Below are 13,031 nucleotides of genomic sequence, written 5' to 3' on the forward strand. Positions count from 1 at the left end.
AGAGGAGGGCCGAAAAATTTGGGAGTAGAAGTAAGAGAAAAATGTGTTTCCTGTAGGCAGATGATATGTGCTTTTTGAGACGCAAAAAAGCAAAAGGCCTTGTTACGTTTTTTTGGGACATTAACCGCTTGCCGCCCTGCCACTGTGTATATACGTGTGCAGGGCGGCAGTGGAGCGCAAAAGCACATTTTAAAATGTGCTCCGCTCTCCCGACACATTCGCGGGTAGCGGGCGCGCGCGCTCCCGCCGACCCGCGGGTGATACGAATCGATCCAGGAGGGATCAATCATTAGATTTCAGCCAGTGATTTCTGGCTGAAATCACATGATCGGTCCCTGTCCTATCCTGTCCTGTGTTGACATTTACACAGGGCAGGATATGATGTCATTCTTCTCTGCCTGGACACATTCCGTTCCAGACAGAGAAGAAGACATCCAAAAAGTGAGTACAAAGCACTACACAGACAGTTAGAACACTCTAGGACACATTTAACCCCCTGATCGCCCCACCCCAGTTAACCCCTTCACTGCCCTGTCACCAGTGTCACTGATCAGTGAAGCGATTTTTACTGATCAGTGTCGCTGGCGACTTCCGATAGTGTTAGCGCCCCTCCCAGATAGTGCCAGTTTGCCCGCTAATACACCAGTAGTCCCGTATAACCCCTTGATCGCCCCCCCCCCCAGTTAACCCCTTCACTGCCCTGTCACCAGTGTCACTGATCAGTGAACCAATTTTTACTGATCACTGTATCAGTGTCGCTGGCGACTTCCGATAGTGTTAGCGCCCCTCCCAGATAGCGCCAGATTGCCCGCTAATACACCAATAATCCCGTCTAACCCCTTGATTGCCCCCCCCCCCTGAGTTGACCCCTTCACTGCCCTGTCACCAGTGTCATTGATCAGTGAACAGATTTTTACTGATCACTGTATCAGTGTCGCTGGCAACTTCCGATAGTGTTAGCGCCCCTCCCAGATAGCGCCAGATTGCCCGTTAGTGCACCAGAAATCCCATTTAACCCCTTGATCGCCCCCCTCCCCCCCAGTTAACCCCTTCACTGCCCTGTCACCAGTGTCACTGATCAGTGAACCAATTTTTACTGATCACTGTATCAGTGTCGCTGGCGACTTCCGATAGTGTTAGCGCCCCTCCCAGATAGCGCCAGATTGCCCGTTAGTACACCAGTAATCCCATTTAACCCCTTAATCCCCCCCCCAGTTAACCCCTTCACTGCCCTGTCACCAGTGTCACTGATCAGTGAACCAATTTTTACCGATCACTGTATCAGTATCGCTGGCGACTTCCGATAGTGTTAGCGCCCCTCCCAGATAGCGCCAGATTGCCCGCTAATACACCAATAATCCCGTCTAACCCCTTGATCGCCCCCCCCCCCCCCTGAGTTGACCCCTTCACTGCCCTGTCACCAGTGTCATTGATCAGTGAACAGATTTTTACTGATCACTGTATCAGTGTCGCTGGCGACTTCCGATAGTGTTAGCACCCCTCCCAGATAGCGCCATATTGCCCGCTAGTGCACCAGAAATCCCATTTAACCCCTTGATCGCTCCCCTCCCCCCCCAGTTAACCCCTTCACTGCCCTGTCACCAGTGTCACTGATCAGTGAACCAATTTTTACTGATCACTGTATCAGTGTCGCTGGCGACTTCCGATAGTGTTAGCGCCCCTCCCAGATAGCGCCAGATTGCCCGCCAGTACACCAGTAATCCTGTTTAACCCCTTTATCGCCCCCCCCCCCAGTTAACCCCTTCACTGCCCTGTCACCAGTGTCACTGATCAGTGAACCAATTTTTACCGATCACTGTATCAGTGTCGCTGGCGACTTCCGATAGTGTTAGCGCCCCTCCCAGATAGCGCCAGATTGCCCGCTAATACACCAATAATCCCGTCTAACCCCTTGATCCCCCCCCCCCCCCCGAGTTGACCCCTTTACTGCCCTGTCACCAGTGTCACTGATCAGTGAACAGATTTTTACTGATCACTGTATCAGTGTCGCTGGCGACTTCCGATAGTGTTAGCGCCCCTCCCAGATAGCGCCAGTTTGCCCGCTAGTGCACCAGAAATCCCATTTAACCCCTTGATCGCCCCCCCAGTTAACCCCTTCACTGCCCTGTCACCAGTGTCATTGATTACAGTGAACAGATTTTTACTGATCACTGTATTAGTGTCACTGGTGACTTCCAATAGTGTTAGCGCCCCTCCAAGATAGCGCCAGTTTGCCCGCTAATGCACGGGATTTTTTTTACCAAAAACATGTAGCAGAATACATTTTGGCTTAAATTTATGACTAACTTTGAGTTTACGATATATTTTTTATAGCTTAAAATAGAAAATATTGTTTTTTTTCAAAATTTTCGTATTTTTTTTTATTATAGCGCAAAAAATAAAAAGCACACAGGTGATAAAATACCACCAAAAGAATGCTCTATTTGTGTGAAAAAAAGGACGTAAATTTCATTTGGGTGCAGCATTGCATGACCGCGCAATTATCATTTGAATTAGTGCAGCACTGTATAGCAAAAAAATGCATAAATTACAGTATCTATACCATAGTTTGTAGACGCTATAACTTTCACACAAAGCAATCAATATACACTTATTGGGATTTTTTTTACCAAAAACATGGAGCAGAATACATTTTGGCTTAAACTTATGACTAACTTTGAGTTTACGATATATTTTTTATAGCTGAAAGTAAAAAATATTGTTTTCTTTCAAAATTTTTGTGTTTTTTTTGTTTATAGCGCAAAAAATAAAAAGTGCACAGGTGATCAAATACCACCAAAAGAAAGCTCTATTTGTGTGAAAAAAAGGACGTAAATTTCGTTTGGATACAGCATTGCATGACCGCGCAATTATCATTTGAATTAGTGCAGCGCCAAACAGCAAACTGGTCATTAAGGGGGGTAAATCCTCTGGGGCTCAAGTGGTTAAGACCCTGAACATTCAGGGGACCCATGGTCGTAACTAGAGATGAGCGAATCGAACTTGGCGAAGTGGAATTTGTTTCGAATATTAGGAAAACTTCGATTCGCGCCGAATCCGAAAATTAGCAGACTTCGGAAGAATCAAAATTTTTCCAAAAATGGAGGCGACATGTGCGGCGACGGAGCGGGGATCTCTGGGAAGGCGCGCAGACAAGGCGCGCTGACCCATAATGCATTCATTCATGACATGTAATCGCATTAGCCAATCAGCAGCCAGCCAGCCAGCACTGTGTAATGGTCGAGCTATAAATTGCGTCCATTTTAGAATTCTCAATTAGCCTCCAGTCATTCAAGAGAGACAGACCACCTGTCTGTATTGAGGGACAGAGTAAGGGCCACAGAATCGTTACTTAGGGACACAGAACCGTTACTTAGGGACACAGAATTGTTACTCAGGGACAGACACAGAATTGTTACTCAGGGACAGACACAGAATTGTTACTGAGGGACACAGAATTGTTACTGAGGGACACAGAATTGTTACTGAGGGACACAGAATTGTTACTGAGGGACACAGAATTGTTACTGAGGGACACAGAATTGTTAAAGAGGGACACAGAATTGTTACTCAGGGACAGACACAGAATTGTTACTCAGGGACAGACACAGAATTGTTACTCAGGGACAGACACAGAATTGTTACTCAGGGACAGACACAGAATTGTTACTCAGGGACAGACACAGAATTGTTACTCAGGGACACATAATTGTTACTGAGGGACACAGAATTGTTACTGAGGGACACAGAATTGTTACTCAGGGACAGACACAGAATTGTTACTCAGGGACAGACACAGAATTGTTACTCAGGGACAGACACAGAATTTTTACTGAGGGACACAGAATTGTTACTGAGGGACACAGAATTGTTACTGAGGGACACAGAATTGTTACTCAGGGACACAGAATTGTTACTCAGGGACACAGAATTGTTACTCAGGGACACAGAATTGTTATTCAGGGACAGACACAGAATTGTTACTGAGGGACACAGAATTGTTACTCAGGGACAGACACAGAATTGTTACTGAGGGACACAGAATTGTTACTGAGGGACGCAGAATTGTTACTGAGGGACACAGAATTGTTACTGAGGGACACAGAATTGTTACTCAGGGACACAGAATTGTTACTGAGGGACACAGAATTGTTACTGAGGGACACAGAATTGTTACTCAGGGACACAGAATTGTTACTCAGGGACAGACACAGAATTGTTACTGAGGGACACAGAATTGTTACTCAGGGACACAGAATTGTTATTCAGGGACACAGAATTGTTACTCAGGGACACAGAATTGTTACTGAGGGACACAGAATTGTTACTCAGGGACACAGAATTGTTACTGAGGGACACAGAATTGTTACTGAGGGACACAGAATTGTTACTCAGGGACAGACACAGAATTGTTACTGAGGGACACAGAATTGTTACTGAGGGACACAGAATTGTTACTGAGGGACACAGAATTGTTACTCAGGGACACAGAATTGATACTCAGGGACAGACACAGAATTGTTACTGAGGGACACAGAATTGTTACTCAGGGACACAGAATTGTTACTCAGGGACAGACACAGAATTGTTACTAAGGGACACAGAATTGTTACTCAGGGACACAGAATTGTTGAATTAAAGAGTATGTCAGACAACACGCAGAGGAGTGGCAGAGGAGGCAATGTTTTAGGAGCGAGCAGACGTGGCAGCAGAGGAAGGGGTCGAGGCAGCACTAGTCGCAGCCAGAGGCCAGTGCTCCCGGTGTCATCCAGCGGTCGTGTCTCCACCGACAACCCTGCCGTCATCGATTGGTTGGCTCGGTCGTCTTCCTCTTCCCAGGTCACCTCTGACACCTACAGCCAACGGTCGGTGGGTACGTCAGACACAACCGTTAGTTGGCATGGCCCGGGAGCAAGCCCACTGAAATCACGTGTCCTCTACCTGCCCCTGTCCTTTGCTGTTCCCTCACCAAGTGAAGTATCGCATGCTGTGGGCTCAGCCCCACTGTACAGTGAGGAAGAGCTAACAGAGGGCGGTCAGGAACGGGGGGAGACATCCGCCTCTTCAGCAGCCAGGCGAAGAAGTACTGGCGAGGAGAGTGGCTTGGTAGCCGGTCTAGAGACAGGTCTGTCTCCTGACCCACACGCAGCCGAGGGGGCTAGTAGTGAGGCGGAGACCCTAATTGATGATGATGAGGCTGATCGCACTTGGCAGCCTCGTCGTCATCAGGCTATTGCTTCCGCATCATCAGGAGAAGAGGGTGCCAGCTTGGCAGCGAGCAAAACAGTCGGTGGGTTGCCCAGGAGGCAGCAGGGTCGCAGCAGTGTCAGTGGAGGCAAACGGCCACGGAGTAGAGCACCAGCTCCACTGCAGCCTACCACCACGGCCAGTAGTGGTGCTGGTGTGCACGGAGGAAGTAGCAGTCAGCCAGTGAGGAGTAGCGGGGGCAAAGTTTCCTACTCGGCGGTGTGGCAATTTTTCGTCAAGCCGCATGTATGTCGACTATGTGGCCAGAAAGTCAAGCGTGGCCAGGGGGCCCATGTTGGGACTACAGCGTTGCGTCAGCATATGCAGCGTCGCCATTTGGTGGCCTGGGAATACCGTGATAAAGATACGGCGGTTCTGCCTGTCCCAGCCCCCGCTCCATCACCGCTCCGTTACTTGCTCCGTCACCCGACGTCAATCGCCCTCTATCAGCCAGTCAAGGCTCCAACACCTCTGCTGAGGGGAGTTGTCGCTCGTTGGCATCTTCCGCTCGTTCAGATGCTCCTTCTCCTGCTACTCCTCTTCACGGATTCCGTCAGCAGTCTTTCTTGGAATCCGTTTCCAAAAGACAACAGTTTGCAAGCACGCACCCGACGGTGCAGAAGCTGAACGTCCTCCTGTCCAAGTTGCTGGTGCTGCAGTCCCTCCCTTTCCAAGTGGTGGACTCAGCACCTTTCCGAGAAATGATGGCTTGTGCCGAGCCACGGTGGAGAGTGCCAAGCCGGCATTTCTTCGCCAAAAAGGCAGTGCCAGCCCTGCATTCACATGTAGAAGAGATGGTGGGCCAGTCTTTGAGCATGTCGGTCTCTGCCAAAGTGCACGGCAGCGCCGACGTGTGGAGCTGTAACTACGGTCAGGGACAGTACATGTCATTTACGGCCCACTGGGTGAACGTGGTGCCGGCACAGCCGCACCAGTCTCTTGGACAGGTCACGCCGCTTTTGCCTCCACGTTTGCACGTCCTTGGTCCAGCAAAGATGTCCGCCTCTACCACCTCTTCTTCCGCCGTGTCCTCAGCCGCCACCCCCGTGCCAAGTCCCATTATCCGACCGGCATATCACATGTGCAGGGCGCAACGGTGTCACGCTGTGCTGCACCTGGTATGCCTTGGTGAACGTAGTCACACAGGGGAGGAACTTCTGAGTGTAATGAACAGAGAAATCGACAGATGGCTGTCTCCGCGCAAACTGAAAATCGGAACCATGTTGACCGACAAAGGAAAGAACATGGTGTCTGCTCTGCGTCAAGGAAGGTTGTGCCATGCGCCATGCATGGCTCACGTGTTCAATCTGGTTGTCAAGCGGTTCCTAAAATCCACCATCCCACTGCAAGACATCCTTAAAATGTCACGTAAACTTTGCATGCATTTCAGCCATTCCTACACCGCAAAGCACACCCTCCTTGAGCTGCAGCGGCAGAACGGAATTCCACAGCATCGCCTGATCTGCGACGTTGCAACAAGGTGGAATTCAACCCTACACATGTTAGACCGCCTTTACGAACAGCAAAAGGCCATCACCGATTTCCTGATGTTACAAGCGGATAAAGGTACTCCCCTGTGTAACTTCGATGTCAGCCATTGGCAGCTCATGCGTGACACCTGCCGCTTGCTCAGGCCCTTTGAGGAGGCCACGCTATTCGTGAGTCGGCAGGACTATGGGATGAACGACGTCATTCCTCTGTTGCACGTCCTGGAACAAATGCTGTTAACAATGGCTGGTCAGGGTGCGGTAGACGTGGCGCACAGATCTCAACGCCACATGACCCCTGTGGGGGCAGGACAGGAAGAAGAAGAGGAGGTAGAGGAGGACATTGGTGCTCAGGAATTATTGAGTGAAATGGGTGGTTTTTCCACTCAGCGGACAGGAGTGGAGGAGCAGGAGCATCTGGTAGAGGAGGAGGAGGAGGAGACAGAGGACCCAGACGCACCGTGGCAGTATGCTGTGGAGATGGAGGCAGGGAGTCCCTCGCATTCCTTGGCACAAATGGCCCATAGCATGCTCGGTTGCTTGCGTAGCGACAGCCAAATAATAACCATCAGACAGAGGGATGACTTTTGGCTGTCCACCTTGTTGGACCCTCGCTACCGTTCCAAAATGGTGGCCTTTTTCACACCTGCTGAGAGGGAGGCCAAAATAACGTACTATAAAAACCACCTATGTAGTCAGTTGGTCTCTGCCTTTCTGCGCCAACGTCCATCCTCAGACACTGTGGGCCCTGTGCGCTCGCGTTCCGCTGCCTTGGCAGCAGGGGAGGGGTGGGGTGGTAGGAGCAGTGGCAGCTCCACCAGCAGCGGCTGCCTCAGTCTGCAGTCGATGATGAGTAGCTTTCTTCACCAGCGCAGTGAGGAAACTACTAACCAGCCGCAGCAGCATCAGGTGGACCTGGAGCAGGACCTCAAACAACAGGCTTGGGCCTACTTGGACAGCACCCTGCCAACCGAGGTAGACAATCCCCTTGACTACTGGGCAACGAAACTTGACCTTTGGCCCCAACTAGCTGAATTTGCCCTTGAAAGGCTGTCATGCCCGGCCAGTAGCGTGGCATCGGAGTGCGTGTTTAGTGCAACAGGAGGTATTGTAACTCCGCGGAGGACACGACTTTCCACCCAAAGTGTGGAGAGACTCACGTTTCTGAAAATGAATCAGGAGTGGATTAGTCTGGATTTCAAACCACCAGTTCCTGATACAACTGACTAAATCCACCATGAATCATGCCCCAAACATGTTAACTCTGCCATGTGCCACTTTCAAGTCTCCTCACACTGCTGGTGGGTTCCATTTTGTCATAGGGTGCTGGCAGATTACGGGCCTCCCATTGCTTCTGCCAGGCCCGAAATCTGCCATGGGCCCCCGTACCGACTCCTCATGCTGCTGCCAGGCCCGTAATCTGTCATGGGCCCCTGTACCGCCTCCTCATGCTGCTGCCAGGTCCAGAGTCTCTCATGGATCCCTGTACGGCCTCCCATTGCTGCTGTCTCCATCGCCACACTCTGCCATGTGCCACTTTCAGGCCTCCTCACACTGCTGGTGGGTTCCATTTTGTCATAGGGTGCTGGCAGATTACGGGCCTCCCATTGCTGCTGCCAGGCCCGTAATCTGCCATGGGCCCCTGTACCGCCTCCTCATGCTGCTGCCAGGCCCGTAATCTGTCATGGGTCCCTGTACGGCCTCCCATTGCTGCTGTCTCCATCGCCACACTCTGCCATGTGCCACTTTCAGGTCTCCTCACACTGCTGGTGGGTTCCATTTTGTCATAGGGTGCTGGCAGATTACGGGCCTCCCATTGCTGCTGCCAGGCCCGTAATCTGCCATGGGCCCCCGTACCGCCTCCTCATGCTGCTGCCAGGTCCAGAGTCTCTCATGGGTCCCTGTACGGCCTCCCATTGCTGCTGTCTCCATCGCCACACTCTGCCATGTGCCACTTTCAGGTCTCCTCACACTGCTGGTGTGTTCCATTTTGTCATAGTGTGCTGGCAGATTACGGGCCTCCCATTGCTGCTGCCAGGCCCGTAATCTGCCATGGGCCCCTGTACCGCCTCCTCATGCTGCTGCCAGGTCCAGAGTCTCTCATGGGTCCCTGTACGGCCTCCCATTGCTGCTGTCTCCATCGCCACACTCTGCCATGTGCCACTTTCAGGTCTCCTCACACTGCTGGTGTGTTCCATTTTGTCATAGGGTGCTGGCAGATTACGGGCCTCCCATTGCTGCTGCCAGGCCCGTAATCTGCCGTGGGCCCCCGTACCGACTCCTCATGCTGCTGCCAGGCCCGTAATCTGTCATGGGCCCCTGTACCGCCTCCTCATGCTGCTGCCAGGTCCAGAGTCTCTCATGGGTCCCTGTACGGCCTCCCATTGCTGCTGTCTCCATCGCCACACTCTGCCATGTGCCACTTTCAGGTCTCCTCACACTGCTGGTGTGTTCCATTTTGTCATAGGGTGCTGGCAGATTACGGGCCTCCCATTGCTGCTGCCAGGCCCGTAATCTGCCGTGGACCCCGGTACCGACTCCTCATGCTGCTGCCAGGCCCGTAATCTGTCATGGGCCCCTGTACCGCCTCCTCATGCTGCTGCCAGGTCCAGAGTCTCTCATGGGTCCCTGTACGGCCTCCCATTGCTGCTGTCTCCATCGCCACACTCTGCCATGTGCCACTTTCAGGTCTCCTCACACTGCTGGTGTGTTCCATTTTGTCATAGGGTGCTGGCAGATTACGGGCCTCCCATTGCTGCTGCCAGGCCCGTAATCTGCCATGGGCCCCTGTACCGCCTCCTCATGCTGCTGCCAGGCCCGTAATCTGTCATGGGTCCCTGTACGGCCTCCCATTGCTGCTGTCTCCATCGCCACACTCTGCCATGTGCCACTTTCAGGTCTCCTCACACTGCTGGTGGGTTCCATTTTGTCATAGGGTGCTGGCAGATTACGGGCCTCCCATTTCTGCTGCCAGGCCCGTAATCTGCCATGGGCCCCCGTACCGCCTCCTCATGCTGCTGCCAGGTCCAGAGTGTCTCATGGGTCCCTGTACGGCCTCCCATTGCTGCTGTCTCCATCGCAACACTCTGCCATGTGCCACTTTCAGGTCTCCTCACACTGCTGGTGGGTTCCATTTTGTCATAGGGTGCTGGCAGATTACGGGCCTCCCATTGCTGCTGCCAGGCCCGTAATCTGCCATGGGCCCCCGTACCACCTCCTCATGCTGCTGCCAGGTCCAGAGTGTCTCACGGGTTCCTGTACAGCCTCCCATTGCTGCTGTCTCCATCGCCACACTCTGCCATGTGCCACTTTCAGGTCTCCTCACACTGCTGGTGAGTTCCATTTTGTCATAGGGTGCTGGCAGATTACGGGCCTCCCATTGCTGCTGCCAGGCCCGTAATCTGCCATGGGCCCCCGTACCGCCTCCTCATGCTGCTGCCAGGTCCAGAGTCTCTCATGGGTCCCTGTACGGCCTCCCATTGCTGCTTTCTCCATCGCCACACTCTGCCATGTGCCACTTTCAGGTCTCCTCACACTGCTGGTGGGTTCCATTTTGTCATAGGGTGCTGGCAGATTACGGGCCTCCCATTGCTGCTGCCAGGCCCGTAATCTGCCATGGGCCCCCGTACCGCCTCCTCATGCTGCTGCCAGGTCCAGAGTCTCCCATGGGTCCCTGTACGGCCTCCCATTGCTGCTGTCTCCATCGCCACACTCTGCCATGTGCCACTTTCAGGTCTCCTCACACTGCTGGTGGGTTCCATTTTGTCATAGGGTGCTGGCAGATTACGGGCCTCCCATTGCTGCTGCCAGGCCCGTAATCTGCCATGGTCCCCTGTACCGCCTCCTCATGCTGCTGCCAGGCCCGTAATCTGTCATGGGTCCCTGTACGGCCTCCCATTGCTGCTGTCTCCATCGCCACACTCTGCCATGTGCCACTTTCAGGTCTCCTCACACTGCTGGTGGGTTCCATTTTGTCATAGGGTGCTGGCAGATTACGGGCCTCCCATTGCTGCTGCCAGGCCCGTAATCTGCCATGGTCCCCTGTACCGCCTCCTCATGCTGCTGCCAGGCCCGTAATCTGTCATGGGTCCCTGTACGGCCTCCCATTGCTGCTGTCTCCATCGCCACACTCTGCCATGTGCCACTTTCAGGTCTCCTCACACTGCTGGTGATTTCCATTTTGTCATAGGGTGCTGGCAGATTACGGGCCTCCCATTGCTGCTGCCAGGCCCGTAATCTGCCATGGTCCCCTGTACCGCCTCCTCATGCTGCTGCCAGGCCCGTAATCTGTCATGGGTCCCTGTACGGCCTCCCATTGCTGCTGTCTCCATCGCCACACTCTGCCATGTGCCACTTTCAGGTCTCCTTACACTGCTGGTGGGTTCCATTTTGTCATAGGGTGCTGGCAGATTACGGGCCTCCCATTGCTGCTGCCAGGCCCGTAATCTGCCATGGGCCCCTGTACCGCCTCCTCATGCTGCTGCCAGGCCCGTAATCTGTCATGGGTCCCTGTACGGCCTCCCATTGCTGCTGTCTCCATCGCCACACTCTGCCATGTGCCACTTTCAGGTCTCCTCACACTGCTGGTGGGTTCCATTTTGTCATAGGGTGCTGGCAGATTACGGGCCTCCCATTGCTGCTGCCAGGCCCGTAATCTGCCATGGGCCCCCGTACCGCCTCCTCATGCTGCTGCCAGGTCCAGAGTGTCTCATGGGTCCCTTTACGGCCTCCCATTGCTGCTGTCTCCATCGCCACACTCTGCCATGTGCCACTTTCAGGTCTCCTCACACTGCTGGTGGGTTCCATTTTGTCATAGGGTGCTGGCAGATTACGGGCTTCCCATTACTGCTGCCAGGCCCGTAATCTGCCATGGGCCCCCGTACCACCTCCTCATGCTGCTGCCAGGTCCACAGTGTCTCATGGGTCCCTGTACAGCCTCCCATTGCTGCTGTCTCCATCGCCACACTCTGCCATGTGCCACTTTCAGGTCTCCTCACACTGCTGGTGGGTTCCATTTTGTCATAGGGTGCTGGCAGATTACGGGCCTCCCATTGCTGCTGCCAGGCCCGTAATCTGCCATGGGCCCCCGTACCGCCTCCTCATGCTGCTGCCAGGTCCAGAGTCTCTCATGGGTCCCTGTACGGCCTCCCATTGCTGCTGTCTCCATCGCCACACTCTGCCATGTGCCACTTTCAGGTCTCCTCACACTGCTGGTGTGTTCTATTTTGTCATAGGGTGCTGGCAGATTACGGGCCTCCCATTGCTGCTGCCAGGCTCGTAAACTGCCATGGGCCCCCGTACCGCCTCCTCATGCTGCTGCCAGGTCCAGAGTGTCTCATGGGTCCCTGTACGGCCTCCCTTTGCTGCTGTCTCCATCGCCACACTCTGCCATGTGCCACTTTCAGGTCTCCTCACACTGCTGGTGGGTTCCATTTTGTCATAGGGTGCTGTATGGCCTCCCATTGCTGCTGCCTCCACCGCCACACTGTGGCTCCACACTCTGGTTTTTGCCCCGTGACTGCCCAAATGAGTGAAGTGTGCGGTGATTCTAAGATCGACGGCACTCATCTGCATGTCATACTGACTGACAGTATTATTTCTCTTCCCCAGCAGACTCCAAGGGCATTTAAATTAAAGGTACAGTGTTCTGCACTAATATAAAGGCTCTCTGAAGCCTAGAAACACCCTTTTTATAAGTTAAATTCGCAGCAAATATATTCGCATCGAATCGAATTTATTCCTCGAATTCGCCGAATCAGCCGAATCAAATTTTTGAATACTTCGCTCATGTCTAGTCGTAACAAAGAGATCTCAAAAATTAAATGCGGCTGGGGTTGAGTACTGATGGAACGGTCCCTAGGGGAAGGGACTAAGAAGAAGGAAGGAGAGGTAAGATAGAGAAGGTAGTCACACAAGAAAGGAAAAAGGAAGAAGAACACAGGGGGAAGAAGGTGGAAGGGAGGAGGAGAAACCAATGACAACAGCCTGGCCCCCAGTATTGGGGCAGAGCAGCCTGCGAAGGTGTGAAAAACTGACACCTCAGCCGAAGGGAACCAACAAACTCAGCCGATTTTGGTTGAGTTACTCAAAAGAGGAAGTAACAATGTTATTTAGTAATATACTACACAGTAGTCATAACAGTGAATAAAGGAGAATAATGACCCTAACAACATTAGGGGCATAATGTAAGGCACTAGGTCAAGGGAAGGCCCCGCCAGGGGTAGGCGAGCCGGGACAGGGGATCAATTAGGGAGGGAGGCAGCATCCAGTTGGAAGGCCGGAAGTACCGGGCCACAA

Source organism: Staurois parvus, unplaced genomic scaffold, assembly GCF_062004578.1.
Source record: "Staurois parvus isolate SC_StPar_1 unplaced genomic scaffold, SC_StPar_1.0 ptg000470l, whole genome shotgun sequence".
Lineage (NCBI taxonomy): Eukaryota > Metazoa > Chordata > Amphibia > Anura > Ranidae > Staurois > Staurois parvus.